General features: G+C 49.5%; 1 long non-coding RNA gene across 1 annotated transcript in view; it reads right to left on the reverse strand.

Moving 5' to 3' along the window:
* The window catches only part of LOC122938309, a 29279-nt gene extending 15411 nt beyond the window's left edge, over nt 1–13868 (reverse strand). The window contains exons 1-2 of the long non-coding RNA XR_006390002.1: nt 13807–13868; nt 11595–11719 (exon numbers count right to left, since the gene is read on the reverse strand). This is a non-coding gene — a long non-coding RNA (uncharacterized LOC122938309). The remainder of the gene's footprint in view (nt 1–11594; nt 11720–13806) is intronic.
* Between the last annotated feature and the right edge of the window lie 2066 nt (nt 13869–15934).

A 15934-nucleotide genomic window follows, 5' to 3' on the forward strand; every position in this document is an offset into this window, starting at 1 on the left:
ACTCCTGTAACCGCATGCAGTTGCCTCACAGGTGAGGGCTGAAGTATGTTGCCTCACCTGTGGTTGCCACTGGCAACATTTTTATGTGGCAGCTTGCTGTTTGTGTATGCGGTTGCACCTGGCTACCTGTCTTTGTAGATGTGACTTTTATGTGTTTGGTGTGCACGAGGTTTAGGTGTGTGCACTGTGACACTTCCCTTCACTGGTGGCTGCCCGTGTCAACGTGTTCTATATTGTACAGTGTCTCGGCCTTTTGGCTGACTCCCAGGACATGGTTGCCACGCTTGTCGTTGCCGCGGTAACAGCTCCAGTGTGTTTGTGTGTGTATTCCCCTTTAAGTGGTTTCACTTCCATGGTTGGTGTTGGAAGGGTTAATTCCCTTTCCTGTGTGGGTGTGGCCACTTTGGGCTATAAAGCCTCTTTGGAGACCTGAAGCTGAAGGGTTCTTCAGCCATGCTTTGCTGGAGACATCCTCCTGGTAATTCACCATCTGCCAGTGGGGGCCTCCCTTGTGGTCATAAGTTATGTCACACATGATGTTATGAAGGTGTGTTTTTGGTATGCTTGTTTATTGTAGCTTATGGTCCTGTGTTCCTGTGTGTTGTGTGGTGTGTGCTGTGTCCGTGTGTGTTCTTTGGACAGCAGCGCGTCTGCATGGGTTCCAGGCTTTGTGTCTGTGGCAGGTAGGTGCTATACTTGTTGCATTTACCTGCCATTGCCATAAGTTGTTTATGTTTCCCCTTTATTGTAGCCTGGCCTGTGAGACTCCTGTTCCTCCGTGCCTAGGAGGAACAGGTCGTCTTACCCTGCACCTAGTTGAGGGCAACCCTGAGGGCTAGTAGGGACTTAAAGGTTCCGGAGTATGAGCCCTCCTACCATCAGGGTCGGCTCACACAGCTAGGAGTCAGGGTCAGAGTTAGGGATATGATAGGAGGTGACCTGCTCCCTGATCTCTGTCCTGGCCTTGCAGCGACCTTATCTTCTGGCATTGCACGGCTGAGGGTTTTCCCCATCCTCAGCCGTGACAGCGGGCGGCGGAGGCCAGGAATCACTATTGTAACTACATCTAAGACCTTTTTAAAACCATCCACTGTTCCTGAGGTTGACTACTCCACAGATTCACAGTTCTTACGGCGAAGAAGCTTTGTCGCCTCTGGAGACTTAACTTTTTCTTCTCCAAATGCCCCCTTGTCTTTTGAGGGTATTTTACATGGAACAGCTTTTCAACATATTTTTGTACAGGACATTTGCAGGATCCCAGAATAGGGTTCTTGGAAATAGTCATTGTTATGTAATGTTATTTAATGCTTTGTACAACCCAGTATAGTTTTGTATGGATCTGAGGTTAACAGTCCTGACTCTTCCCCTGTGTGTTACTTGAGGAAGTGAGAGGAAGCTACATGTGCTACATCCCAGAGAATGACTATATCTGAGGCATCTGCATCAAAAGAAAGCTATCAGTACTACACAGTACTGCAGAAAGAAAGGAACCAGCAGATCCAGAGTCTGCACAGCAGAGCACTGGAGTCAGTCAGTAAGGTGTTTGTTGTTTAAGCCTGATAGAGCCTTTACTGCAGAGAGTGAGATATTGCTAAAACACCCTTCACTTAACAAGGTCTTGGCCCACTGTATCTTAATCCTGTGCCAGTCAACAACGTTATTGCCAGCCTTAGATTCTGCAGAGATGGAAACATTGTAGAGATAGAGGGAATGAGTACTACAATCCCCATTCCTGCTTATATCCATACATCGATATCTGGGAAGATTTGTACTGAAAATTTTGGGAACTTTGGTACCGTTGGATGTACTACAACCCTCATTTTGCAATTCAGTAATGAGAGACTTGTTTATTTTCTACAACCGGCCAGGGTACTGATTCCAGCACCATTCGCCGGCCACTGCACCTACATCTCCTGTCATGCACTCACATCAAACTCACAATAGCAAAGGCACCCCAACTACCATCAAGCAGGACTCCCAACCTCAGGGTGTGACCTGAGGAAACAAAGGGTGCGACCTCCTATCACTGCCGTGGCCCCAGGGAACATCATTGTAAAAACTGCCAATGTGAACAACAGTTGCAGCCAGAAGCACTAGCACTCCCATCCTCAGCTCCTCAGAGCTGAGAATGAGAGTGCCTGGCTTGTGGCACATTTATTTATACATATAGGTTAATCATGTCCAATCTTAGACGCCTCTTTGCAAGACTATAAAAATAGCATTTTTTCAAATCTTTCCTCATAACTAAGACCCTCCATGCCCTTATCAGTTTAGTTTCTGTTTTTGGTACTTTTTTCCAGCTCCAGTGCATCCTTTCTATAAACTGATGCCCAGAACTGAACTGCATATTCCAGATGAGGCTGCACCAATGATATGTAAAGAGGTCCTTACTCGCATGTAGTAAGGATGCATGTAGATTTGGATTTGTGAACATACATGTCACGGAAGGTGTACAGAAAACTAGAAGACACAAAATGAAGATCCGACTGACTGGATCCAAAACTAAGGAACCAAAGGGATAGCCCTGCAACAGACCTGGCTCTCTCCCTAACTGCTCAGCCTATGCAAAAATCTCAATGGTAGATGATCGCATATCCTCGTTCCTCGACTGTATAACACCTGAACACCCTATAATAGTGAGGGGACACGACCACCGGCTCCCTACACTTGATACGGAGGGAGTCAGGGTCACCTGGGATCCAGCAAACAGGAAAATACAAATGAATGAACAAAACTTATCTGTAGAAGACTCAGTAGTAGCATCCAACATGCACACACTCCAGGAAATTCTATAAACCGCAAAGTGATGCAGTATGGGGAGGGATTTAAAGGGATGCAATCAGTGCAACTACATGACAGCTGAGAGAGGCTAACGAGATGAGAAAATGAAAGCAAAACAAAAGGAACCTCAAGGAGGAGGTTCTGAAGGACGTCTGTCAGAGCTTCTCAGATGTCTGGTGGTGACAATACATTGAAGTTACTATTTAATGTTCCACATTCAGGTTACGGTTTTTATTGTTGGTTGGTAACATGTGGATCTCCCTGTCCACTGGCTTAATAATCCCCCATAATTGATTCTCCACCCTCCAATATATCCTAACTAGGGATGAGCGAACTCGAACTGTATAGTTCGGGTTCGTACCGAATTTTGGGGTGTCCGTGACACGGACCCGAACCCGGACATTTTCGTAAAAGTCCGGGTTCGGGTTCGGTGTTCGTCGCTTTCTTGGCGCTTTTTGACGCTTTCTTGGTGCTTTTTGAAAGGCTGTAAAGCAGCCAATCAACAAGCGTCATACTACTTGCCCCAAGAGGCCATCACAGCCATGCCTACTATTGGCATGGCTGTGATTGGCCAGAGCACCATGTGACCCAGCCTCTATTTAAGCTGGAGTCACATAGCGCCGCCCGTCACTCTGCTCTGATTAGCGTAGGGAGAGGTTGCGGCTGCGACAGTAGGGCGAGATTAGGCAGATTAACTCCTCCAAAGGACTTGATTATTGATCGATCTGCAGCTGTGGGTCATTGAGCTGCTGATACTCAATTGCTCACTGTTTTTAGGCTGCCCAGACCGTTTGTCAGTCACTTTTTTCTGGGGTGATCGGCGGCCATTTTGTGTCTTGTGGTGCCCCAGCACAAGCTGCGACCAAGTGCATTTAACCCTCAATGGTGTGGTTGTTTTTTGGCTAAAGCCTACATCAGGGTGAAGCTGTCACACCAAGTGCATTTAGCCAGCAATAGTCTGTTTATTTTTTGGCCATATACTACATCAGGGGCAAGCTGCGCCTGTCACCAAGTGCATTTAACCCTCAATGGTGTGGTTGTTTTTTGGCTAAAGCCTACATCAGGGTGAAGCTGTCACACCAAGTGCATTTAACCAGCAATAGTCTGTTTATTTTTTGGCCATATACTACATCAGGGGCAAGCTGCGCCCGTCACCAAGTGCATTTAACCCTCAGTAGTGTGGTTGGTCAATCTGTCACACTAAGTGCATTTAACCAGCAATAGTCTGTTCATTTTTTGGCCATATACTACATCAGGGGCAAGCTGCGCCCGTCACCAAGTGCATTTAACCCTCAGTAGTGTGGTTGGTCAAGCTGTCACACCAAGTGCATTTAACCAGCAATAGTGTGGTTATTTTTTGGCCATATCTCAGTCTAATTCTGTCAGTAAATCTATACCTGTCACCCAGCGCCTAAATACTAGGCCTCAAATTTATATCCCGCTAAATCTGTCGTTACCGCTGTACTGTTCTGGCTGGGCAAGTTATTTAGTGTCCGTCAAAGCACATTTTTTGTTCTGGGTTGAAATACAATTCCCAATTTAGCAATTTCCTAATTTAGTGGTTTCTGCTATATCAGAGCTATTTGAAATCTATCCCTAAAAGGGTATATAATATTCAAGGTGCACATAGGGTCATTCAGAATAACTTCACACACACGCTACTGTGCATTTCCAAGTCTAATTCTGTTAGTAAATCCATACCGGTCACCCAGCGCCTAAATACTAGGCCTCAAATTTATATTCAGCTGAATTTGAATATAATACATTGGGCCAAATAATATTTTTGTTGTTGTGGTGAACGATAACAATGAGGAAAACATCTAGTAAGGGACGCGGACGTGGACATGGTCGTGGTGGTGTTAGTGGACCCTCTGGTGCTGGGAGAGGACGTGGCCGTTCTGCCACATCCACACGTCCTAGTGTACCAACTACCTCAGGTCCCAGTAGCCGCCAGAATTTACAGCGATATATGGTGGGGCCCAATGCCGTTCTAAGGATGGTAAGGCCTGAGCAGGTACAGGCATTAGTCAATTGGGTGGCCGACAGTGGATCCAGCACGTTCACATTATCTCCCACCCAGTCTTCTGCAGAAAGCGCACAGATGGCGCCTGAAAACCAAGCCCATCAGTCTGTCACATCACCCCCATGCATACCAGGGAAACTGTCTCAGCCTCAAGTTATGCAGCAGTCTCTTATGCTGTTTGAAGACTCCGCTGGCAGGGTTTCCCAAGGGCATCCACCTAGCCCTTCCCCAGCGGTGAAAGACATAGAATGCACTGACGCACAACCACTTATGTTTCCTGATGATGAGGACATGGGAATACCACCTCAGCATGTCTCTGATGATGACGAAACACAGGTGCCAACTGCTGCGTCTTTCTGCAGTGTGCAGACTGAACAGGAGGTCAGGGATCAAGACTGGGTGGAAGACGATGCAGGGGACGATGAGGTCCTAGACCCCACATGGAATGAAGGTCGTGCCACTGACTTTTACAGTTCGGAGGAAGAGGCAGTGGTGAGACCGAGCCAACAGCGTAGCAAAAGAGGGAGCAGTGGGCAAAAGCAGAACACCCGCCGCCAAGAGACTCCGCCTGCTACTGACCGCCGCCATCTTGGACCGAGCACCCCAAAGGCAGCTTCAAGGAGTTCCCTGGCATGGCACTTCTTCAAACAATGTGCTGACGACAAGACCCGAGAGCCATCAGAGCCTGAAGCGAGGCATTAACGTTCTGAACCTTAGCACAACCTGCATGACCAGGCACCTGCATGCAAAGCATGAACTGCAGTGGAGTAAACACCTTAAAAACAAGGAAGTCGCTCAGGCTCCCCCTGCTACCTCTTCTGCTGCTGCCGCCTCGGCCTCTTCTGCTGCTGCCGCCTCGGCCTCTTCCTCCGCCTCTGGAGGAACGTTGGCACCTGCCGCCCAGCAAACAGGGGATGTACCACCAACACCACCACCACCTCCGTCACCAAGCGTCTCAACCATGTCACACGGCAGCGTTCAGCTCTCCATCTCACAAACATTTGAGAGAAAGCGTAAATTCCCACCTAGCCACCCTCGATCCCTGGCCCTGAATGCCAGCATTTCTAAACTACTGGCCTATGAAATGCTGTCATTTAGGCTGGTGGACACAGACAGCTTCAAACAGCTCATGTCGCTTGCTGTCCCACAGTATGTTGTTCCCAGCCGCCACTACTTCCCCAAGAGAGCCGTGCCTTCCCTGCACAACCAAGTATCCGATAAAATCAAGTGTGCACTGCGCAACGCCATCTGTAGCAAGGTCCACCTAACCACAGATACGTGGACCAGTAAGCACGGCCAGGGACGCTATATCTCCCTAACTGCACACTGGGTAAATGTAGTGGCAGCTGGGCCCCAGGCGGAGAGCTGTTTGGCGCACGTCCTTCCGCCGCCAAGGATCGCAGGGCAACATTCTTTGCCTCCTGTTGCCACCTCCTCCTTCTCGGCTTCCTCCTCCTCTTCTTCCACCTGCTCATCCAGTCAGCCACACACCTTCACCACCAACTTCAGCACAGGGGTAAACGTCAGCAGGCCATTCTGAAACTCATATGTTTGGGGGACAGGCCCCACACCGCACAGGAGTTGTGGCGGGGTATAGAACAACAGACCGACGAGTGGTTGCTGCCGGTGAGCCTCAAGCCTGGCCTGGTGGTGTGCGATAATGGGCGAAATCTCGTTGCAGCTCTGGGACTAGCCGGTTTGACGCACATCCCCTGCCTGGCGCATGTGCTGAATTTGGTGGTGCAGAAGTTCATTCACAACTACCCCGACATGTCAGAGCTGCTGCATAAAGTGCGGGCCGTCTGTTCGCGCTTCCAGCGTTCACATCCTGCCGCTGCTCGCCTGTCTGCGCTACAGCGTAACTTCGGCCTTCCCGCTCACCGCCTCATATGCGACGTGCCCACCAGGTGGAACTCCACCTTGCACATGCTGGACAGACTGTGCGAGCAGCAGCAGGCCATAGTGGAGTTTCAGCTGCAGCACGCACGGGTCAGTCGCACTACGGAACAGCACCACTTCACCACCAATGACTGGGCCTCCATGCGAGACCTGTGTGCCCTGTTGCGCTGTTTCGAGTACTCCACCAACATGGCCAGTGGCGATGACGCCGTTATCAGCGTTACAATACCACTTCTATGTCTCCTTCAGAAAACACTTAGGGCGATGATGGAAGAGGAGGTGGCCCAGGAGGAGGAGGAGGAGGAGGAGGAAGAGGAGGAAGAGGGGTCATTTTTAGCACTTTCAGGCCAGTCTCTTTGAAGTGACTCAGAGGGAGGTTTTTTGCAACAGCAGAGGCCAGGTACAAATGTGGCCAGCCAGGGCCCACTACTGGAGGACGAGGAGGACGAGGATGAGGAGGAGGTGGAGGAGGATGAGGATGAAGCATGGTCACAGCAGGGTGGCACCCAACGCAGCTCGGGCCCATCACTGGTGCGTGGCTGGGGGGAAAGGCAGGACGATGACGATACGCCTCCCAGAGAGGACAGCTTGTCCTTACCCCTGGGCAGCCTGGCACACATGAGCGACTACATGCTGCAGTGCCTGCGCAATGACAGCAGAGTTGCCCACATTTTAACGTGTGCGGACTACTGGGTTGCCACCCTGCTGGATCCACGCTACAAAGACAATGTGCCCACCTTACTTCCTGCACTGGAGCGTGATAGGAAGATGCGCGAGTACAAGCGCACGTTGGTAGACGCGCTACTGAGAGAATTCCCAAATGTCACAGGGGAACAAGTGGAAGCCCAAGGCCAAGGCAGAGGAGGAGCAAGAGGTCGCCAAGGCAGCTGTGTCACGGCCAGCTCCTCTGAGGGCAGGGTTAGCATGGCAGAGATGTGGAAAAGTTTTGTCAACACGCCACAGCTAACTGCACCACCACCTGATACGCAACGTGTTAGCAGGAGGCAACATTTCACTAACATGGTGGAACAGTACGTGTGCACACCCCTCCACGTAATGACTGATGGTTCGGCCCCATTCAACTTCTGGGTCTCTAAATTGTCCACGTGGCCAGAGCTAGCCTTTTATGCCTTGGAGGTGCTGGCCTGCCCGGCGGCCAGCGTTTTGTCTGAACGTGTATTCAGCACGGCAGGGGGCGTCATTACAGACAAACGCAGCCGCCTGTCTACAGCCAATGTGGACAAGCTGACGTTCATAAAAATGAACCAGGCATGGATCCCACAGGACCTGTCCGTCCCTTGTCCAGATTAGACATTAACTACCTCCCCATAACCATATATTATTGTACTCCAGGGCACTTCCTCATTCAATCCTATTTTTATTTTCATTTTACCATTATATTGCGAGGCTACCCAAAGTTGAATGAACCTCTCCTCTGTCTGGGTGCCGGGGCCTAAATATATGCCAATGGACTGTTCCAATGTTGGGTGACGTGAAGCCTGATTCTCTGCTATGACATGCAGACTAATTCTCTGCTGACATGAAGCCAGATCCTCTGTTACGGGACCTCTCTCCTCTGCCTGGGTGCTGGGCCTAAATATCTGACAATGGACTGTTGCAGTGGTGGGTGACGTGAAGCCTCATTCTCTGCTATGACATGCAGACTGATTCTCTGGTGACATGAAGCCAGATTGTCTGTTACGGGACCTCTCTCCTCTGCCTGGGTGCTGGGCCTAAATATCTGACAATGGACTGTTGCAGTGGTGGCTGACGTGAAGCCTCATTCTCTGCTATGACATGCAGACTGATTCTCTGCTGACATGAAGCCAGATTGTCTGTTACGGGACCTCTCTCCTCTGCCTGGGTGCTGGGCCTAAATATATGCCAATGGACTGTTGCAGTGGTGGGTGACGTGAAGCCTGATTCTCTGCTATGACATGCAGACTAATTCTCTGCTAACATGAAGCCAGATTGTCTGTTACGGGACCTCTCTCCTCTGCCTGGGTGCTGGGCCTAAATATCTGACAATGGACTGTTGCAGTGGTGGCTGACGTGAAGCCTGATTTTCTGCTATGACATGCAGACTAATTCTCTGCTGACATGAAGCCAGATTCTCTGTTACGGGACCTCTCTCCTCTGCCTGGGTGCTGGGCCTAAATTTATGAAAATGGACTGTTGCATTGGTGGCTGACGTGAAGCCTGATTCTCTGCTATGACATGCAGACTGATTCTCTGCTGACATGAAGCCAGATTGTCTGTTACGGGACCTCTCTCCTCTGCCTGGGTGCTGGGCCTAAATTTATGAAAATGGACTGTTGCATTGGTGGCTGACGTGAAGCCTGATTCTCTGCTATGACATGCAGACTGATTCTCTGCTGACATGAAGCCAGATTGTCTGTTACGGGACCTCTCTCCTCTGCCTGTGTGCTGGGCCTAAATATCTGACAATGGACTGTTGCAGTGGTGGCTGACGTGAAGCCTGATTTTCTGCTATGACATGCAGACTAATTCTCTGCTGACATGAAGCCAGATCCTCTGTTACGGGACCTCTCTCCTCTGCCTGGGTGCTGGGCCTAAATTTATGAAAATGGACTGTTGCAGTGGTGGGTGACGTGAAGCCTGATTCTCTGCTATGACATGCAGACTGATTCTCTGCTGACATGAAGCCAGATTGTCTGTTACGGGACCTCCCTCCTCTGCCTGGGTGCTGGGCCTAAATTTATGAAAATGGACTGTTACAGTGGTGGGTGACGTGAAGCCTGATTCTCTGCTATGACATGCAGACTGATTCTCTGCTGACATGAAGCCAGATTGTCTGTTACGGGACCTCCCTCCTCTGCCTGGGTGCTGGGCCTAAATTTATGAAAATGGACTGTTACAGTGGTGGGTGACGTGAAGCCTGATTCTCTGCTATGACATGCAGACTGATTCTCTGCTGACATGAAGCCAGATTGTCTGTTACGGGACCTCTCTCCTCTGCCTGGGTGCTGGGCCTAAATATATGCCAATGGACTGTTCCAATGTTGGGTGACGTGAAGCCTGATTCTCTACTATGACATGCAGACTGATTCTCTGCTGACATGAAGCCAGATTGTCTGTTACGGGACCTCTCTCCTCTGCCTGGGTGCTGGGCCTAAATTTATGAAAATGGACTGTTGCAGTGGTGGGTGACGTGAAGCCTGATTCTCTGCTATGACATGAAGACTGATTCTCTGCTGACATGAAGCCAGATTCTCTGTTACGGGACCTCTCTCCTCTGCCTGGGTGCCGGGGCCTAAATATCTGAGAATGGACTGTTCCAGTGGTGGGTGAGGTGAAGCCAGATTCTCTGCTATGGGACCTCTCTCCAATTGATTTTGGTTAATTTTTATTTATTTAATTTTTATTTTAATTCATTTCCCTATCCACATTTGTTTGCAGGGGATTTACCTACATGTTGCTGCCTTTTGCAGCCTTCTAGCTCTTTCCTGGGCTGTTTTACAGCCTTTTTAGTGCATTGACTTCAATGGGGTTCGGGTTCGGGACGAAGTTCGGATCGGGTTCGGATCCCGAACCCGAACATTTTCGGGAAGTTCGGCCGAACTTCTCGAACCCGAACATCCAGGTGTCCGCTCAACTCTAATCCTAACCCCTCTGTCACCTATCTACCACTTCATTTTCTGTCTCACCCCCACATCTCTATGGAATGATCTCCCAGCACAGCAGACCCCCTTTCAATAAGGGGCATATTATACATAGAATACAGTTTGTACCCAAATAGAAAGTGGACTCAGTGCTCTAAGAACCCAAACCATTCTGCCCTACACCCGGACTTCAGCCATGCATTTAGCTCACTGAGGACCCGCTGTGGTTCCCGTGTTGCATATGGCAAAGGCAGTATTCCAGAGATTACCATCTTTGAGGTCCTTCCCTTAAGTTTGCAACCTACTTCTTCGAAATTATTCTTAAGGACCCTCTCTCAAATTCCATGAACTAAGACAGTTGAGTCATCACCAGTTCCTCCCAGTAACATATCCACCTGTTCCACCACATGCCGAACCCTGGTACGAGGGAGATGGCAAACCATTCAGTTATACTATCTGCCGTCCTGATAATAAAATCCCTTATAAGACCTAACTGTACAGGCCTACCTGTACTTGCACCCCTCTCCCCCATCCTGGCTGTTAGAGCAGTATCCTCTAGGGTTGCCATTTCTGGGACCGACACCCTTGTATCATTACCCAACCTGGCAATTTTGATTAGATGCACAGTAATAGGATCAGCCTCTCTTTTCTTGGATCCCTTTCTACTCCCCTTGTATACATTGACCCAGCTACCTACCTGCTCCTCCTGACCCTTATCTCCAGCTGCCATTTCTACTCCACTGAATATTTGCTCAATGAGAAGCATGCTCCTCTCCAGATTACCAATTTTCTCATTCTGAACTGTAATGTGAACTTTCAGATGGGCAGCACGCTCCCACCTGTCACAGCAGTATTCAGACCTCCGGCTCCAGTTCTGTATACCTTTAACATATGACTGTGTGCACCGAAGAAAGTCTCCAGTCCTGCTAGCGATTACCCCAGATACAACAGAGAACAGTAATTTTTCTTAGGATTTTAAATCCTGCTTTTAACAATGTATTTGTAACGCCACTAGCAGCACACAGCAGCCCTTCCCTCCTGGGTACAACGTGCCTACTTACCTTCTCATGGCTCCTACAACATGGTCACATGATACATCTCTCACCATATTAGGGGCTGATCTTCAGGTTCTCCGTCACTTAGAAGGTCTGGAGGCCGTTCTCCAGGACCCTGAACTCTTCCCATCACTTCCTATGATGGATTCTCCTTCCCGATGTCTGACTTGTTACAGAATACAATAAAGAGGAGAGAAATCTAGAAAAGTTTACCTCTCCGCTCAGCAGGGAGATGATCTCCAAGGTGAGGTCTAATATTCTTCTGCTGATCTCCTTCCTGTCCATCCTTGGTGACTCATTCAGGAGAAGGGTCGTATTGCTGGTTTTCTTCATGACACCTCCAAAAAAAGAATAAAGGTTAATCAGTGAGTCCTATGTCCCCGATAATAAGGCCGAGAGAAAGTACAACTCATCCTGCAAAACTCAGACCCTCAGAAAGCTGCACTGACGGGAAAGGGTCGTATTGCTGGTTTTCTTCATCCTCCCTCCATCCTTCTTCAAAGCTGAACCCGGACATACCCTTATTTTCACCCAGCCAGCCCCCCTGAGGCTAGCATCGAAGCATCTCATGCTCCGATGCTCTCCCTTGCCCTGCGCTAAATCGTGCAGGGCTAGGTCTCTTTTGTTTTTAATAACACACTGCCGGGCGGAAACTTCCATCCGTCAGTGTGTTCGGTGACGTCACAGGCTCTGATGGGCGGGCTTTAGTGCTGACCTAGCCGTTTTACTGGCTAGGGCAGCACTAAACCCCGCCCATCAGTGCCGGTGACATCACCGGGCTTCCTGGCAGCCCCATGGAGAGCTCCGGTACATCACCGGATCTCCGAAAAATGCCTTTGCCCTGCGCGATTTAGCGCAGGGCAAAGGAGAGCATCGGAGCATAAACTGCTCCGATGCTCAAGTCACGGGGGCTGCCGGGGTGAAAATGGAGGTATGTCCGGGTTCAGCTCTGAGTCCTATGTCCCCGATAAGGAGGCCGATAAAAAGTACAACTCATCCTGCAAAACTCAGACTAGGGTTGAGCGATATACCGGTATCCACGATATTAAAACACGGCGATATGGTGATATCACCGTTTCCGAAAAACCTTGGTATTTAATGACATCATAGGAGTGGTCGCATGTGTGCTGACCTACTTCTAAAATGTCCGATTCCACCTGCTTATGTTCCCCGGTCACTGGCCTCTGCCTCCTGCATTACTACTAGCACGCGGAGGGCTGAACCTGGCTGCAGGGACGAGCAGGCTTTATTTATTTTCTTTCTTCACTTTATATAAACCTGTCATATACTGCCGCACAGGTCTGGTGCTTCGCAGCCGCCGCCTTTCACCTTGCTATGCTCCTCCTCCGCCTCTGGTCAGTGCAGTAGTTTGAGCGACATATGACTAGAACTCGGTGGGACCTAACAAATAGACTTTTCTCTGAGCCATGGGGCGGCCAACATATAAAGCAGTAAGTGATATTGCTGCCATCTGCTGCAACTTTACCAAGACTTTGTATTAAAGAGGACCTTTCATGGGTCCAGAGAATATGAACTTAGTAGCAGGCTGCATAGAGCGGCGCCCAGGGATCTAAGTGCACTTACTATTATTCCTGGGCGCCGCTCTGTTCGCCCGCTGTAGCCCCCGGTAATTTCTCAAGATTCGGTGCAAGTAGGAGGAGACGCCAGTGTCTCTCCTTCTCCCTGACAGCAGCGCTGTCCAATCACAGCGCAGAGCTCAGAGCCAAGGAGAAAAAAAAATTACCGGGGGCCACAGCGTACGTACGGAGCGGCGCCCAGGAATAATAGTAAGTGCACTTAGATCCCTGGGCGCCGCTCTATGCAGCCTGCTACTAAGTTCATATTCTTTGGACCCATGAAAGGTCCTCTTTAATATGTGTCACCAACGCATGTGTCTTCACTCCAGTGTCCACCTGTGATGTGATACGTATATAAATAGAGATGTCGCTGTGTACATACATGACGTGTAGATCTGTATATATCCTGTGTACTGGGCTCCGGTAGACTGATGGTTTACATTGATGGTGTTTTCATCTGCGTCGCCCTTTGTGACGGACAGCCCACTACAGACTGCTAGCATAACCCCCGGCTACTTCACTGCTCCTTCAGGTAATGACTGCAGTCACTGTCCAATGGGGTATTTATAGGGGTAAGAGAACTCTGTGTGTATCTAAGCTCCTGGCAGTGCAGTGTATCTAGGCTCCTGGCAGTGCAGTGTATCTAAGCTCCTGGAAGTGTTTACCTCATTCACACAGAGCAGATTCCCTCATCCAGCACAGAATGATGACAACCCCCACTACTACTACTCCCCCCATCATACAAAGCTGAGGAGCGGAGAAGGATTCCTTGTGTGTAATGGAGGAGAATCTCCAGAGGTGACATGTCTGAGCTCTCCACCACACTGTCTCCTCACAGCTCATCTTACCTGCAGGCTGGAGGAATGGCTGATACCAGAGAGAACAAGAGCCCTGACTACCGACCAGGAACTGCCCAGTATCTGCTGCACTGCCAGAGCTGAAGGACCTGCGGTGACATCACCGTCATGTGATCAGTGCAGGGGGCGGGGTCAGCAGTGGAGAGGAGGCGAGGTGGGGAAGGACCTGTGATGATGTCACCATCATGTGATCAGTGCAGGGGGCGGGGCTCAGCAGTGGAGAGGAGGAGAGGTGAGGAAAGGGTTATGATGATGGTCATGTGACATGAGAGGCGGAAGAGCGGGAAGGACGGATCTCTATCATACAGCCGTGCAGCACAGTTTGCAGGAATCTATGATCTGCAGATGGTAGTTGTTGGAGGGAAGGGTCAGCCTCCTCCCGCCGGCTGTCAGGTATATGGGGCAGCCTCTCTCTGCCTTCAGATCTCCCAGAGAGGTGTGATGGCGGATCCCTTCTCCCCGTCAGCCTGAGGTCTGGGAGTTTTCAGTAGCTTTGATAGCTGAGATCAGAAAGAACTGCAAGAAACTGTTGGCTCAGGGAGAAATAAAGTTTTCTCTATCTGACGCTGAAAAGAAAGTTATTTAATCGGAATGTTCCCGTCTCTCTGGTAGACAGCTATTCTCTACTTGTAACACTCAGGCCTTACTATTCCCTGCTAGAGATGTCGCGAACATAAAATTTTCCGTTCGCGAACAGCGAACGCGAATTTCCGCAAGTGTTCGAGAACCGCCATAGACTTCTATAGGCAGGCGAATTTTAAAACCCACAGGGACTCTTTCTGGCCACAATAGTGATGGAAAAGTTGTTTCAAGGGGACTAACACCTGGACTGTGGCATGCCGGCAGGGGGATCCATGGCAAAACTCCCATGGAAAATTACACAGTTGACGCAGAGTCGGGGTTTAATCCATAAAGGGCATAAATCACCTAACATTCCTAAATTGTTTAGAATAACGTGCTTTAAAACATCAGGTATGATGTTGTATCGATCAGGTAGTGTAAGGGTTACTCCCGCTTCACAGTGACTTCACAAACTCCCCGTTTAACGCACCGCAAACAACCGCAAACAGTCCATTTGCACAACCGCAAACTCCCCATTTGCACAAGGTTGGAAACCAAGCTAGCCATGTCCCGTTCCTTGTCCTCACTGACGTCATTGAAGGTCTTTTCCTCCACCCAGCCACGTACAACACCAAGGGTCCCTGAAAGGTGACAACTAGCCCCCTGGGACGCCTGCTGTGGTTGGTCTTCCACCTCCTCAAAGCCACCTTCCTCCTCTGAATCCTCTTCTTCAGACTCCTCTCTCTGCGTTGCCGCAGGTCCAGCAATCGACGACGACAAGGCTGCTTCTGGTGGTGATGGTGACCACAACTCTTCCTCTTCATGCACTTCTACGGCCTGATCCAGCACTCTTCGCAGGGCACGCTCCAGAAAAAACGCCTATGGGATGAGGTCGATGATGTTGCCTTGGGTTTGACTGACCAGGTTTGTCACCTCCGCAAAAGGACGCATCAGCCTACAGCCATTGTGCATGAGCTTTCAGTAACGCGGCCAAAAAATACCCAGCTCTGCAGAGGCTGTCCTCTTTTTTTTAAATTAAAAAAATCTGTTCTTACCAGTTTAATCTCTGTTTTGTCCCCTATCAGGAGCCGGTGTATGGAATAGATTTTAGGAATCGGGAGATAGAAAAAGATGCTTGGTTGGTTCCTTTACTTCCAATTTGGGGCACTGAGCGTGAGCTGTGCAATGTACTGTGCTACCCTATATGTGTGGTGTGTTAAGTAGTACTATTCCTATCAGTTTAATCCCTGTTACGTCCCATATCAGGGGACGTGTATGGAATAGATTTTAGACAACCGCAAAGAGTTGTCAATAGTTGACACACTCATGACATAAATTTTATTCCTCTATGCGTCAATCTTGGTGTAGTGATGACTGTGCTTGTGCGCACGTTTGGGAGATTGCCGGCGATGGGGTTTTTCAAAGCCTATGGTCGTGCTGAGTTAGTTCAGTGACAGTTAAGTGACCCAGAAAACAATGATTCTGCAGTGTGGGCCCATTGTTGGCCTAGTAGGCTTTAATGATCACCTTAGATGATCACAAAGAAAATTAATGTTTT

The sequence above is a fragment of the Bufo gargarizans genome, chromosome 1 (genome assembly GCF_014858855.1).
Source record: "Bufo gargarizans isolate SCDJY-AF-19 chromosome 1, ASM1485885v1, whole genome shotgun sequence".
Classification (NCBI taxonomy): domain Eukaryota; kingdom Metazoa; phylum Chordata; class Amphibia; order Anura; family Bufonidae; genus Bufo; species Bufo gargarizans.